The sequence below is a fragment of the Ambystoma mexicanum genome, chromosome 10, assembly GCF_040938575.1.
Source record: "Ambystoma mexicanum isolate Mex_15411 chromosome 10, UKY_AmexF1_1, whole genome shotgun sequence".
NCBI classification, from domain to species: Eukaryota; Metazoa; Chordata; class Amphibia; order Caudata; family Ambystomatidae; genus Ambystoma; species Ambystoma mexicanum.
The window spans coordinates 1,014,669,496-1,014,686,287 of NC_090932.1; the positions used below are offsets into that span (position 1 = coordinate 1,014,669,496).

General features: G+C 48.5%; 1 protein-coding gene across 1 annotated transcript in view; it reads right to left on the reverse strand.

The window, feature by feature from the left end:
* CCDC150 (coiled-coil domain containing 150) overlaps positions 1 to 16,792 on the reverse strand; it is a 917,521-nt gene that overhangs the window by 167,080 nt on the left and 733,649 nt on the right. The gene's annotated exons all lie outside the window — the stretch shown is intronic.

Here is a 16,792-nt window from a genome sequence, read left to right on the forward strand (position 1 = left end):
CTTGTTGAGCATAGCTAGCATTGGGGGGAGCAAATCCGACTTGTATGTTTTATAAAATTCACTCGGGAGTCAGTCTGCACCTGGGGCCTTATGTGTGGGTAATGACTGAATCACTCATTCCAATTCCTCTAACTTAAGTGGAGCCTCCAAATTCTCCCTTTCTGCTGCCTCAAGTGTGGGCAAAGTAATCTCTGTCAATGCTTCTAGCACGTCGATTTCTCCCTCCTCAGACCTATCCGCATATAGTCTCTGATAGTACTCAAAAAAAACATTTGTTCACCCCCTCCTGAGTGTCTTGTGTTTGCCCATCTATCCCTTGCATTTCCCCAATTGCTTGTCTGGGGGTCTCCCTCTTATATAACCAGGCTAATAGTCTGCCTGGTTTATCTCCTTCTGCCTGTTGCTGCTCTACATACTTCCTATAGTTTAAATTGCATAATCTCCTAATGACCCATACAATCTTCCCGTAGTTGGCGTATGGTCTCAGCCTCCCCTGGGGCACTCCCTCCTTTTCGCATTTCACTTTCTATCTTCTGTTCGGTGTCCTGCAATTCCTGTATTATGCCTTCTTGCAATCCTTTCGATTTGGCTATTGCCGCCACCCTCCCCACCACCTTGAATGCCTCCCACAATGTGCCAGCCGATCCTACGCTTCCAGTGTTGTGTTCAAAATGCTCTCTTATCTCTTTCCTCAGATCCTCTCTGAACACTGGGGGGGTCATTACGAGTATGGAGGTAGCCATGGTGCTATTAGCGCCATGGCTACCCCCATACCGCATACTGGGTCCGGGTTACATACCGGGCCATTCCAACCTTGGAGGACGCAGTATTTCCCCATTCAGGGAACCCATCCCCATTCCCATTCGAGCCCCCATAGGGCTCAATGGGAATGGGGAGGGAGCTAACAACGGGCCCGTTATTAGCTCCCTAGTCCTTTAGCGGCTCCCGCTAAGGGTGGCTGGTAAAACCAGCCACCCTTAGCGGGACCCGCTAAAGGACCTCGTAATGCGGCGGTAAGGGGTTAACGGCACCGGCGCCGTTAACCCCTTTCCGCCAGCCTCGGAATGAGGTTCTGTGTCTTTTAGTGCTTTAGCCCTGAGCTTCCATGTTGGGATTCCCGCTCTACGCTGCAGTTACTGCCACGTTACCACCAACGGAGCATGGTCTGAGAGGACCCCCGCCTTGTATTCTGCGTTCTTCATTTCTCCTATAATGCTGCTGCAACAAATATGTAGTCTAATCGGGTATATAGGTTTTGTGGGGCAGAATAGTGAGAGTATTCTCTGTTTTGTGGATGCCTCAACCTCCACACATCCGCTAACCGAAAATCTGCTAATAGAGCTCTAAGAGTCTTCGCCACCGGGGTAGGCCTAACAACCTTCTCATCTGATCTGTCTAACTATGGGTTCAATGTGCAATTAAAATCCCTCCCCCAGTATAACTTCCCCCTCAACCCCCCATGTATGGGCCAATCTTGGCATACAGGTTCTTGAAGTACACAGTGGTATCATGATTGCGGGCATAATTGTTAATGATAGTTAAATCTGTTTTCTAACATCGCTCTTATTGACGCCATCCTACTGTCTGCCTCTGTGGTAGATTGTAGCAGCTTAAAGGGTACATGAGGTGCTATCCATGTTATAACCCCTCTGGGATACGAGTATGTTGCTTTTATGGTAGTCCCTTCCCATTTCTTCACCACCACCTCTTGCTTATCTCTAGTCAAATGAGTCTCCTGTAACAAAGCAATATCTATTTTTTGTCTCCTTAAGTACATCATGACCTTATTTTGCTTTAAGTAGTTATTTAACCCCCTCACATTCCAGGATACTATCTTTAGGTCTCCCATCTCATCCGCAATCCACTCCGCCGACTCCGCCCCTGCCCTCCTTTTCTTAGTCACTGGCATGTGATTGTAGCTAGCCTCCCTCCCTCCCTCTGAACCCTCCAAACTCCCGCCCAACTTCCCCCCCCTGAACACCCCAACTACACAACAACCCCCCTCACCCTCCTCCTTCCCAACTGTTGCCCAGCTCCATCCCTGGATCTCAGGCTACCCCACATCTAGTCCCTTTCTCGGACCTAGCCGATACTCAGAGTTCTGTGGGGGGATACTACCCTACAAGTATCCCAACGAAACTATCTACTGGGGTTGCTAATGCGTTCTTCTGGTATCTCCTGTTACAACCTATTAGTTAATTCTGGCTTTTTACATGTACTCTTCAAGCTCCCCATCCCGCAATCTATAATCTAGTCCAAAGTCTGTCATCACAGCAGGTGCCCACCTCCTCGCTCGTATCACCTTACTTCCCTGCGCAACACTGTTTTTTCCTCCTTCGTTCTGCTCCTCGCTTGATCCTCTGCTTCTGCTGGGCAGTTCCGCGCATCCAGCCATGTCGTTGCGTCCTCCGGGGTGTCAAACATGGCTTGCTGTTGTGCATCACCTTCTGCTTTGCCAGATATAGCAACATGTATTGCATCTGGCCTCACGTAGCCTCCTCTTAAAAATAGTTCAAGCGTTGTCGCTGCACCAGAAAAGTATAGTCACGGTATGCCCTTACGGTCGCGGATCCTCTGCTTATGGTCCCCCCTTTGCGGAAGTGTTCAAGGATCTTCTCTCTGTCCTTATAATTCAGTATTTTTGCTATGAGTGGCCGGGGAGGTGCTCCTGGTCGCGACCGCCTGGTCACGGCCCTCTGCACCCTTTCCACCGTGAATCCTTGGGCAAGTGCTCCTGCGCTAATCTCTTGTAAAATCATATTCTCCACATAGTTGGTTGGGTCCGAGCCTTCTCCCTCTGGGAGCCCCAGGATACGAATGTTATTTCCTCGTGCCCGCCCTTCCGTCTCCTCTGCTGTGTCCTGCAGGTTGCGCACTCATTGCTGCAGCACTGCGACCTCCTCCGCTTTCGCAGTGAAGGTGTTTTTGTGGGTTTTAACATAATTTTCGAATGTTCCTGTGCATTCTGCCAGTTTCCTGACATCCTGTCGCAACAGGTTGTTGTCAATGCTCACAGCGTCAATTTTCAATTCCAGCCAAGTTCTCAATTTGGCCATAGCCGCGTCAATCTTGCTTTCCCACAATGTCTTCAACTCCACTATGGCCTCCTGGATCTGGTGATCATTTTGCATGTGGGACCCTTCTCCTTGTCCATCAGATTTCTTGGGTTTCACCACTTCTCCTGCTGGAGACGATTTGGCGAATTCTTCCATTGTCGGTTGTTTCACTTTAGGTTTGCCCCCTTTGGCCGGCATGCCCACTTCTGGGGCACAATGGTCTCTGTTTTTAATAACGGGCCTCTCCGTTGTCTCCACTCCATACTGTCAGCACTGAGTACTTATTGCCCCCCCCCCCCCGACGTTGTGGGACCTTCGCCCATGGTCTATAAGCTCTAGCCCTTCTGCCTTGGCCTGTTCGGGCTCCCCTAGTACTGTAGTACTGCTGGGCGGTTAATACCTCTCACGAAGTCATGTATTCAGTATAGCGGGGCACCTGGGATGCTCTTTCACTTGGTCCAATTTTACTTAATATCGCCGAGCTCTCTTATAAATGTATTTGTTCCCCTCTAGCATTGGCACCGCTTCTCTGAAGGACTCCCGGTCCTGTGTGCTTGCCCGTCTTCTCTGCGTGCCTCTTCCGAATGGTTGCATTCATCACTGTCTGGTAGTGCTCGTTATCCTCTGCGGTACCAATTATTTACTGCGTGGGCTCAGCTGCTCCATTTTAGCAAGGCTTATCTTATTGTCTCAGAGTGGCGGAGCCCTCCACATTAGCCCGCCACTCTTGGGCTGCTTCCGCGACCAAGGTAGGGCCCTTGCATCAATGCCCCTACTTTTGTCTAGCAGCTCTGACCTCGTATGCAGTGTGTGCCATCCGCTAGGTCCGCCTTGTCCCAGGAGTGTTGTAGCCTTTTACCTCCCAGCGCAGCGCTTTTGAGCCAGCTCACGTGCTATTCCGGTGTTGCTTACCAAACTGCCGGCGAGCATTTCCGGGTTGTCCCTATGTAGTCCGCTAGATCTTGTGCCCTAAAGCTTTCTCACTCGTCATGCTCGCCGCTGCCCACATGCCAGCTTATCACATCGTTGGCATACCATTCTGCAGTGCCAAATTTAAAATCTGGGGCTTTTCACCCTTTCCTTCACTTCAATTCCAAGCAGAGTCTTTGGCCGTTTAGATGGCCGATGCCATCTTGGATTCTGGTGCGCCACAATTGCGGCAACCCATGGATTCTTATGTCCTTATAATGGCTGCATTATCACGGTACAAAGTTGATACAATGTATCTGGCCATATTGCAAAGTATCTCTGCGTCGCGCTCAGCAGTGTTACAGCTGCTGGCATGCCGGGTGCTCCATCTCTATTCTCCTTATGCCCGCCGCTTTCTGTATGCCTGTCCGCGCTGTGTCACAGTCCATTGCAGCCCTCTCACGGCTCCGAGTTCAGTTGTCCTTTTCAGGCAGGCGCCATCTTTCGTTTTCTGTCACAAGTACCGCTGCACTTTCCTTGTGTCTCGTTGCTTACAGCAGGCTTCATTATCTTCGGATGATAGGCCAACATATGCTCTATACATTTATAGTGCGGCGACCTCAATGTCACCTGCTACTGTATGGATACAAAGTCCTTTTTTCCACGGATCTCGGCAGCCCTCAGGAACTGCAACCTAGCTCATGGCTCTGTAGCCAGGCCCCCCCTCATATATTTAAATGCGATTTTAAACTCTGTTTCTTTTGGTTGTGGAGTCTGACAAACTCCATAGGCATCATCTTTTACATTGGGCCTCGTTATAGGTTTGACCGTTAAACTACGAGTTCTGCTTGCGGGTGCCATTGCAGCCGCCAGGACTGGCCTGGCAGCCGTACCGGCATCCACGAGCAGAAACTTTCAGATGCACAGGCACCATTTATAACGGTGCCTGTGCATCCGGCTTCCCCATTCCCAATGAGCTCAAATGGGAATGGGGAAGAATATTTTCCAGTGCCCAGGAATGGGCAAATACCGGGTCCAGCAAGGCCGTAATGACCCGGTAATTGCCCATTCCTGTAAGCCAGAAATATTTGCAAGTTTGGAGGTAGCCTGCCAGTATTACAGGCAAGGCTACCTCCAAACTTGTAATGAGGCCCATTGTGTCTTGCACCTTCAGTGCAGTGACACGGGGAAGTCTTCAAGATTTCCCAAAGGTTTGAATACCTTCTTCTGGGATAAACTACAGTTTCCCAGAGCAGTAAAGTGAAATTTACTTTACTTACATTTGTAACTTTCTAGACCCAGCACACCCTAGCTTACAATAGAGTGCTGGAGGGGTTACTTAGTATCCCCTTTGTCCAGCTTCTCATGTAACATTTTTATGTTACCCTTTCCTCGATGAATGTCTGGTGGCAGTGGTTTACTTTTAACTATCGTGGTGTGTATTTACCACGGGCTGCGTTCGCAGCTGCAGTAAAGCACACAAGGGTGCCATTTTTGTCAAAATGGCTCTGGTTTTCTTTTTTCACCATTTCTTTGTGGAAAGGTCCTTCTTCAGATTTACTCTGAGCGCCAAAACAGGTTTGGTCCCTTTGTTTGTTTTGCCTTTTTCGGGATTCACGAGTGAAGCCGCCTCTGGCTCCAGGGTGTCTGGGGTGGGCAGGAAGTGAGGGATGTGCCTGAAGCTGCCTGTGCTTAGTCTCCTAGGAGACCCAAATGAACTCTGTGGTGATTTACCGGCTGACTGTCCGGCAAGGACAGGCACCCTGCTGGGTAACTGACAGCTAGGCTGGAGTGAATGGGAGAGAACTGAAAACTGAAAAAAAACAAAGCCTTTTTGCTTGGAAGGCAGAGTCGACCACTGGAGGAAGGAACCAAAGAAGAAATAGAAGAGGACGCCTGATGCAACTCCTGGACCATTGGTTTGCACGGTGAAGCCCTGCTGCTGTGCTGAAAATCCAAATTCGTATCGACAGAGAAGCCCCTGCAAGGACAACTTCTCCCCTTCAGTTGGTGGGACCAATCTGTAGAGGAGGCCCCAGATATGACCTGCACCCCTACCCCCCAGTGCGAGTTGCCAGTAAGGTACTCACCGTGGTATGTGACGTACGAGGAACAGCTGAACCAACAAAGGGCGGCAATGGGCCGCTGTCCTGTGTACATTAGAAGATCAATACCTGTTGAAATGCCCTTAACCAGGCAACCCTGGGCAGCACGGTACCCAATCAGACGACCGTACCTGCCATTGGTACGAAACGACGAGTATTTACAGACTGTCCACGAGGAGACCCGAAGGCCTTAATGGAAGGCCAATGGAAATAGACTAAGGGCCTAGGCAGCCCAGAGAATAACCAGAAGTGGCTACTGAAAGCTATGCATGACAGTATCGACAATTGCGAGGAGAATTGTAATGGACGAAAGGGAGAGACACTGTGAAAACGTATGAGAATGGTGCTATGAGACAAGACGGAAGCAACCGCCTTATTGAACATGCGTAAATAAGCTTGAAACGCAAGATGCTAAATAATCGATACCGCCTGCAATGCTTAAGTAGAAGAATAGGGCGGCATGCGCCAACTATATATGTCTACCTCAATACAGCACAATGTACACGTGTGACTCCATTTTGTTTGAGCAGAAGAAAGCCCAGGCGGCCCAGGCCCAACTGGCTGAGTTTCACATCTAGGTCCAAGCTGAGGAAAAGAGCGGGATCGAAACTTAAAGGATGGCTCATGCCGGGGAAATCAAGGTCAACCAGAGAAGGGGAGGTGAGCATGAGCTCATGAGGCTCCAACTTCAGAGCACGCCAGCCCGCCCGTGAAGGTCAAGATAAGAGAGGCCCATGCAGGTGGCCAAGCAAACACAGAATCAAATGCATGTAAAGACTGAGAACTGAAGCAGATTCACGGTGGACCAACATGGGACCAGACAGGCGCGAAGATGTACCACCGCCTGATGTCATTCAGAACCAGAGGGTGCCATAACTTTTCCTGATAAGAGACTACAGATCCGAGGCCATACCCAGCCAACTAATTGACACATAGCCCTAAACCACTGATTGATGGAAGGGAGGCAGGGTGAATTTTGGGACACCAGGCACCAGGGTGTCTATTCTGCATGCTGCTAATTAAAAGTGGAGATTTATGTTTAGGGGTGTAACTCGCCCAATCACAAGGGACCATGTAATCTAGGGTCCTATAGACATTGTAACCAATGAGACGTCGTACTTGTAGTGACGTCAATCACGTGTGGTGTAGAGGGATGGGCATAGACACCCACCCGATAAGAGTTATCCATTCCGTATGCCTTATTTTCATATACAGATATAACACCTATACTTAAGTTACCTTTCCCAACCAATTATATTACATGATGATTTTTTATAGAAGTGTACGTCATTGATGACGAAGTTTGCCCATAAAACAGGCTGTTGTACTGAAGTTCGAGGAAGTCGGGGCGAGACAGGTGTTCGCGATGCTGCTGATTTCCATAAGATGATATATGTATCATTAAACGGACTTCCCTTTGCCAACTTACTGAGTCCCTAGTATTGATTTGTGCTGGAGTATATAAGTCCTGCACCCCTATCTTGTATTACAAGTTTTCGAGGGTGAGTGCTGACCAATTGGCCCGTCAGTAATTTCCTCTCCCCGAGAACACTTGGTAGCGTGAGGATGGTTATACGGCCATCGATTATTGATAATCGATTAATATAGTCACAAGACACCTTTAAACTGACGGCGCAAAGTAACTCTGGATCTTCGGTTACATCGCGAGTCCTTTCGCTATTCCGGCTGAGTAGGCCGAGAAGCTTCCCGTGGACAGTGATAGTGTATATACTCCCAAAAAATCTGCAGTGGGTCTGAAGGAACCCACTTTTCGAAGCATAACCCTTTTGATTCCCACGGGAAGCGGATCGGACGAAAACCATAAAGCGGGAAGAAGAAGGGGCGGTGATCCCGGAGATCCAGAGAGGAAAAGAGACGATCGGTGAGTGAAACAACGAAACCCGTTATCTTGGCAAATGACTCATAGGCATTAGAGCAAGTGGGGAAAGGTAACGGAGGGTGGCGGAGAAAGATAAATTAGTTAGAGGTAGAGAAGACGGTATATATATATAGTGGATTAATGACTCGAGTATAAAAGGAAGACATATATAATAGGATTCCAGGGGGGCACCTGAGCTAAAACGTAATAGAATACCAGGGGGGCACCTGGGAAAGGTAAAAACGTAAAAGTATACCGGGGGGCACCCGAGATTAAAAACGTAAAAGTATACCGGGGGGCACCCGAGATTAAAAACGGTAGGGAATACCGGGGGGGCACCCGAGAGAAAACTGTAAATTCGCCTTGTTCCTGCGCTTTAAAGAGTGGTCAGAAGGAACTTGAACCCAGAGCCCACAGAGAGGGGGACGCTAGGCTACGATGACGTTTAAAGACATCATAAAGGGGTAGTTCAAATCCCTTGATGGGGTAATAATTAGAAGGCAGGTATATGTTGACCAGCCGGTGTCTGTCTAGTCTGTCAAGCGTCTGTTATAAGTGTCTTGCTATATGTGAATGCGCAATAAATGTATTGATGCGAAAAATGTGTTGATGCTTGAGTGAAATGCATTTTGGTTTTTGCGATTCTGTAACTGAGAGGGGATCGCCAGTGAATTGATGGTTTCTGTTGAGTAAATTGATGGTATAAATTTTGGCGGAAAAAGTGGATTGGAGCTTGTGGTTGTGGTGCTCGCTCATATTGGTGGAGAGACTTAAGTTGTTGTGTAAACAGTGTGGGTATTGAAGTGAAAAGATGGAGGTCACCCCGCTTATGCATCTCTGTAAGCAATTGCCAAAACATGCAGCAAAGCTGAAGACATACAGCCAGGAGTGGGTTAAGGGCACCGCAAATAAAATGTTTATGCCGTGGCCCCAGAATGGGTCATTGTCTAAGGCTGTCTTACAGCACATGACCACGTTCCTACATGCCACATATAGCGGGAAGAAACTCGAGAAACGCCTTCCCGTTCTCGAGTTATGGAAGATGTTTGAACAAACAAAGGAAGAAGAACCACCTGCAGACTGGATATTAAACTTATGTACAGAGGGGGGTGAGACGCCTACTGCGCCACCGGCCCCGCCGGAACCAGTCATTGAGGGAAGCAGGTCAGAGGGTCTTTACCCGCTACGAGAGCTCAAAGCAGCAACGGGGTATAGCAACCACCGCGTATGAGTCACCTGCATGCAGTAGTGACGAAACTAATGAGAAGGAGCGGGAAACCGTTCCAGCCCCCACTGTCCCGAGGGACAAGGAGAGGCACAGAGATGGACGAAAGGATCAGGTACAGACTAGTGCACCTCTCGATAAGGAGAGAGAGGGAAAGAAGCGGAGAGAGAGTGATGAGAGGACATTTGCAAAGGACGAATGGATAGGAGGACAGATATCGTTAAAATTAATTGGAAAAGGGGAGTGATGATGCAAGGCCATGAGGAAGGCCTGACGAAAACCAGAGAAGGGAAAAGGATAGGGAGACAAGGGATGAAAGAAATAGAAAAAAGGACAGGCTGAGGCGAAAGCAACTATCGCGAAAAGCAAGAAATACCGCTCAGTCGCACCAGTATGCAGCCTACAAAAATACAGACTGAATAAGTTGAAGTTAGAGGAAGAACGTAGGGTGCATGAAAGGAAGGAAGAGATTAGAAAGGCAAAGGAATGTAGAGACGAAAGGATGCGGGAAGTAGATAAGATTAGAGAGGACGCAAGGAAATGCAAGGAAACAGATGAGGAAATAGAACGAAAACATAGACAAAGGGCACGAGATTTAGAATATTTGCAGCGGGAAGTGAAAAAACCCAATCCTGTTGTAGACTGGGAAGACATAAAAGAGTTATTTCCAGCAAGTGATGCAGTACCAGGTACAAGCAGGACAATTATTGATTATGACTTCGACACCAGAAGCATCGGGGAAGCGATTGATAAAATATATGATGAAATGGGACTGGAACGAACCTCCCAAGAGGGAAGGGAAGATGAGCGCTTAGAAGGCACTCAGTTATATGACACTGAGGATGTCACCCAAAGTACTGAGAGTAGGGGATGTTCCCTAGATAGACTATAAGATGGGCAGAATGAAGATGATGCAAGAAGTTGTGCAAACTGGGAGTATTCGGAGTCTGACTCCAATGGGGACGCGGAAGAAGTGATGTATGACAAAGGGAGACGGCGCGAAAGGCGGCTCCCAGGGAACCGAGGGGTACAATGGTCAGAGGCTGGTGAGTCCGTAAGTAGGACATCGAAGTCCGCTGGACAGTCCAGCCGACATGAAGAAACACCCCACGGTCAGAGGGGGGCGTCGGCACTTGCCTATACAGATAGGTTAAGGGCGCTGCCAGGTAGAAAGCAAGGCGGGAACGCCACCCCAGCAAGAGACCGAGGAGTAAAGAAAAGGGAAAGGAGGATTGCGCATTCCAATTCCCACTGCTAGAGAAAGGGGGAGTAAGACCGGAATATATTCCATGGCAACACATGGACCGGGAAAATTTAAAGAATAAGCGTCCAAAGTTGACATCGGGAGCCGGGAAGTGGATACATGAGCTAGAAAAAATGACGGGGGGAGTCACTCTAGCCATAGGGGACATCAAGGGTCTCCTAATTGCTATATTCGGAGAAAGAGCAGACGATGTGTGGAAGAGGGCAGGATACCCTAGGGTAACCATAACTAACACCTCTCATGACGGAGCACCATTTAATAATTGTAGAGCCACAGTGTGGAAAGTGCTGCGAACGCTATACCCTGACACATCAGACATGGGAGCCATTATGACTCGGAAGATGAAAGAGTCAGGGGATCCGTTGCTTTATATCCAGAATTTTCAAGACACGTGGGTGCTTGAAACACATGAGTCTTGGACAAAATCTATCTCTGTATTCTATCACATACTGTGCCAAGGGTTACCAGAACCGGTGCAAAAACAACAAAAAATATTGGTAGGAATAGAAGCTAAACCGTGGGCCGAAATCCAGTTGACAATTGACCATTATTGTAGGCTGTTGCAAGAAAAGAATTGAAAGAAAGAGGAAACGCGTAAGGGAGAAGAGGCGAAGCTGGTGCAAAGGAAGCTCACGAAGTATGCGCTCGAGGGAGCCATGCTAACAAGCCCAGCCGATTTGAGTGCGCAATGTGCCACTAACCCGCCACAGAACAATCAGGGTAACGCGGGATATTATCCGAGAGGAAGGAGATTTGGAGGAAGAGGATGGCAGAGTAATCAGGGAGGCTTTAGAGGTACCCAAGGAGGTTTTCAAAATATTCAAGGTGGTATCCAGAGCGCACCAATGGGCAGTCCAGCTATGCCAGATGGACAGATGGCCCGACCACCCAGTGTGTTGGCTGTGTGGAGTGACAGGACATGTGGCACGCATGTGCAGAAGCCAAGGCATGTGGCAGAACAATCAAGAGATGGGGGCAGGCACGGTAAATCAACCGGCTACCCCACAACAGGGCAATGCACAAAACTATACTGTGCAGCAGCAGGCAGCTGGCTTGCAGCAAGGTGCACAGCAAGGGTTTCAACCCTCGAACTTGGGGAACTTGCAACAGGGGCAACCCCAGCAGGCCCCGCCGCCGGTACCACAAGGGATGAACAATGGGGGTGTTCTGCAAATTTATAGTGGGCCGAACCTATACATAAAATAGGACAGCTCACGGGAAACTCGGATGTGCTCTATCCTATCGGTGACACCAGACCCTAATAGGGAACCAAGGGTAAATGTCACCATAGGAAGAAAAGAGTATTCCTTCTTAGTTGACATGGGCGCGACGCGTTCGTGCATAAGAGAAAGCAAGTTTTCCTTGTCCGGCGAGGCAATAGACACGCAGAGTTTCACTGGCGCTCACAGTAGAGTTCCCTTCACAGACGCTCTCCCGGTCTCCATGGGAGAGCATGAAATGAATGTGCCTTTACTGTACTCACGTCAGTCCCCAGTAAACATCATGGGTCGAGATCTAATGACAAAGCTGAATATGTCAATCTCATTCACTGAGGATGGCATAGTTTGCTCCACGCCAGGAATGCATTATTCCAACGTATGCGAAATGATCAGAGCATACTCGGGACGTACAGCTATGAGAGCTTTACCGCTGGAGCTGGAGGTCTTCGAATATGGCATGCGAGTGCTCATGGCAGGATTGCCAGGCCTCACAGGCAAAACTATGAGGACCCCTGACGAGTTTCTTTTTAGACCAAGGATACCCATGCATGAAGAAGAGGGACAAATATTTCCTTTGGTAATACAGTTTGCCGCAGTAAAGGGGAAGGTGGTTTTAATAGAAGGATACGATGACGAAGGAAGGCAATGGTGTCTCATATTCTGGGTCAAAATTATCAAACAAGAAGTGCCACAGCGAATGATACTAGTGATGGCACGACCATAATACTTTGAGGAGGAAAATGGCCCAGATGCCAGTCACAGTATGGACAAAAGGGCCTTATTACGTAGGGCTCCTGAAGGAGACAGGGGAGGTGAAGATTAAACTCAACCCTGGAGCGATTCTACGAAGAGCGCGACAATACCCCATGTCCAGAGAAGCAGACGAGGGGATTGCGAAGACAATCTCTGCCATGATGGAGCAGGGCATTCTGGTAATGTCAGAATCACCTTGTAACACAGTGATCTATCCTGTCAAGAAATCGAAGGGAGGGTCTTGGCGTTTAATCCAGGATTTACGAGCATTGAACGACATAGTAGAAGCCGAGTTCCCTCTAGTCCCTAATCCATCCACTATTTTGTGCAACATACCCACGGAGGCAAAATATTTCATGGTGATCGATTTGAAGAATGCATTTTTCTCGATCCCATTGCACCGTGATTCACAAGACCTGACGTCATTTACTTTCAGACAAATGCGCCTGAAAAGTACAAGGCTGCCACAGGGGTATTGTGAATATCCGTCCATTTTTAACCGAGTCCTGCAAATGGACCCAAGTAACATTGCGGTAGACAGTGTTGTTTTGCAGTATGTAGATGACATTCTGATATGCAGCACCACTGAAAAGCAATGCCGACAACTCTGTTCAGCTATTGACCACATTAGCTGAGAAGGGATACAAGATGGACAAGGACAAGTTGCAATACTGCCAACAGGAGGTGTTATACATAGGGCAACTAATCTCACATGAAGGGAAAAAGGTAACGCCAGAGAGGGCTGAAGCTATCATGAACACGGCTAAGCCACTCACGGTAAAACAAATGCAGAGCTTCTTAGGCCTATGCAATTATGTCAGAGCATGGGTCTTCGATTACAGCTCATACACCAAGCCCTTGCTCCAGGCCTTAAAGAAAGCCCAGGTAACAGAGGGAAAAATTGAATGGACTGAAGAAATGGAAAAGGGGTTTGCAGAACTAAAGGGGGCAATTTGTAAGGCCCCAGTTCTCTGGATCCCCAATTATGCAGAGGAATTCTCTCATACCGATGGCAAATTTATGACGGCAGTGCTCGCTCAGCGAACATCGCTGGGGTACAAGCCCTTAGCGTATTACAGTGGGAGCTTGGACCCGGTCTTGAGGGGCCACTTCCCATGCGAGCAAAATTTATCAGCCGCCGCATTTGCCATCGAGAAAGCATCATCCATTGTGATGGGATACTCCATGACATTATATGTTGAGCACTCATTATTTGCCATATTGGAGAAGCCAAAGGGCACCTTGACGTCACAGAGAGCATCCGGATATGAGGTGATAATCTCAAATCCATCGATCAAAATAGTGTGATGCAAAACTGTGAACCCTGCTATGTTTATTGCTGAGCCAGTCACAGAGGGAGAACCTGTGCATGACTGTGCCAATTGTGAAGAGTTTTATGATGAAATCCCCAGAATAAGAGAGAATTCTCTGCCAAGTGGAGAAGTCTTCTTCATTGACGGGTCATCGAGAATTGACCAAGACGACGGACAAAGGTACACAGGCGTGACCGTGATCAAACACATGGCAAATGGAGAGTTCCAAGTACTTGTCAGTGCACGAATATCATCCCACTATTCGGCACAGGCTGCAGAACTAGTGGCATTGATACTCGCCATCGAGAATGACGCAGACCAGGAAGTAACAGTGTACAGTGACTCCGCCTATGTGACGTCCACCGTGCATGCAGGCCTGGCACGATGGAAAAGGAGGGGCTACCTCCGAGCGTACAGCACGCCAGTGCAACATGCAGCCTTGTTGGACAGGCTGATAAAAGCACTACAGCTCCCAGTGTGCATAGCGGTCATCAAGTGCGCCGCTCACACCAAGGGAACAGATTTCGTGTCACGTGGAAACCATGAAGTGGACACGGAAGCCAAGCGCATGGCATCCAAGGGTGAGACAATCATGGACGTGGAGGTGGCACGTACCCATGAGCGAATGATAGCCCGAGCCACTCCAGAAGCTTATAGCAATATGGGGCAGACACAGTTAATGGAACTCCAGGGAAAGGCACCTCAGGATGAGAAGAATTTATGGAAGGGTGTTCTTTAAACCCCTCTAATGGGTTATGGAGGCAGGACAGCACTGGTAAACCAGTAATGCCTGTCACCCTCCTAAAGGTAGCGTTAGAACAGCTCCACAACCCTTTCCATATGTCAAAATAAAATCTTGCTGCAACGCTCTCAGAAGACTGGTTTGCGCCGAATTTAGCAGAGCATGTTGCATTCTTTATGGTCAATTGCATAATTTGCCAGCAATTCACCTCTGGGCACACATTGAAAGTGATGAGAGGAATCATTCCCATACCTGAAGGGCCTTTCCAGCACCTGCATATCGACTATGTCGATATGATTCAGGTTTGTAATGGGTACAGGTATTTAATTGTCGTGGTGTGTCCATTCTCTAGATGGATAGAAGCGGGGCCCTGTACACACCATGACGCTGCCTGTGCTGCAAAGTTCCTGGTGAGGGAGGTTTCCCCAGGTGGGGGGTGTGTGAGGTTATGAGGTCAGACAACGGGCCCCATTTCGTAAACTCAGTATTTGAGCAGATTAGCTTGTTGCTTGGTATAAAGCACAAGTTCTCATCGGCGTATCACCCAGAAGGAAATGGCATATGTGAATGCCTCAACGGCCTGTTGAAAGAGAGGATAGCCAAACTGAAGCTCACATTAAAGAAGGGATGGCTGCACTGGCTACCACTGGCATTATATGTGCTTCGGAACCAGAAAGGCTCCGACCATCACCTCACGCCGCACGAGATTATCACTGGTAGAAGGATGAGAACCCCTCTTACCCCCGAGATAGAGCTAGATGTGATGCCCAGCCCGCTAGGGAGGTTCTGGGAGCAGAAATGAAGAATTACCTTGACTGTCTTACCTCTAGTACATCTGTCCTCCTTTCAGGCCAGCTGCAGCTATGGCGGAAAGGGGACAGCACAGTAAAACACACAGACAATGCTGATGCAGGCGCAACTCTCAGCCTAGGCGCACCCCTTGTCTTCCCAGGGGACAGAGTTCTAGTGAAGAACTTTATGAGGAAGAAATGGGACGAACCACGATTTAATGGTCCTTTCATCGTAGAGGACTGCACCCCGTCCGCTGTCAAGCTCCAAGGAAGAGGAGCCTGGATCTTCCTGAATGACGTCAAGCTCTTTATAGGAGAAGGCACTCCTACTGCATCCACCGTGGAAGCTACAGACAACGGGGAAGGACCCCAGCACGTGCAGACAAGGTCTAGGGTGAGGAAGAAGGACGCACAAGCAGAAAAGACAAACTGAAGAGCTCACTGTGAAAACCGTGGCTATATATTGAACTTTTCTCTAATCACTGAATGAGATTTGAGAATTTTCAAACAAACGCAATGTGCAGCTGAAGTCGCAGGGCAAAGGAAAAGGTTGCATATTTTGAACCTGCAGTGACACTGGTAACTTAAACACGTAGAGCCACAGAGTAGTGGACAAAGAACTCTAAGACTCTGGTAAGCAACAGAACCGGATATTCCTGAGAACTGAAACTGTTATCCTGAAGGACCCAGCATAAAGACTTTGTTCACGAACTTATGGTGCACCCCACCAGAAGCCTTAAGTGGGATATACTCACCTACTTCCAATTAGTGACATTTACTTATCCATCACTCATAGGGAGAGAAACAAGTCTCACAGAATTCATCCAAGATCCAGAAAATAACAAAGGTAATCAGGCAACTATTGACTGTCATCGTAGAGGTCTTCGCCGAGTTGCCTGAGCACAGTGACTCAAAGACCAATGCTCCCGCCTCAAGCAGTCATTGACGAAGTGACCTACACGTTATTCTTTTGAATCATTGAGGAGTGCCCAGAACTTGTCGGGAGGACCACAGATATACTGACATTCATCAGAGATGCCCGAAACAATAATTTTCTAAACCAGATATGGAGTAAACTAAATAATGTGGTAGCCCTCCACGCACCAGCAAGTGCAAAGACTGCTCAAAGCAAAAGCGAGGCGTGTGATCGGACCCAGCAAGGCGAAGCAAATGCCACTGTCCCCCGCAGACACGCAGCTAGACCACAATGCTCTAATTAGGCTTGTTGCAGACTATCCAGAAATGGTGGGAAGACCTGCTGACGTTGACGTTGCAACATTTCTCAGAGACCCAGTCAATTTCCCACACATGAAAACCCTTCTCCTAGGAATCATACTCCAGGTGGAGCTATCTAACTTCCAGCAAGAATACCTCAGGAGGTTCCAGTGAGACTTTCCGCCGTGGGACAGATCGGGAAGATAAGCAAAGAAACTGTTCACAACAGCAAAAAAAACCTTGTGATTGAGACTCTGCAAAACTAATAAATGTCCCTGTCCCCTGAGGACAGCCTACTTGCCCACAACCTCCTCTTCGGC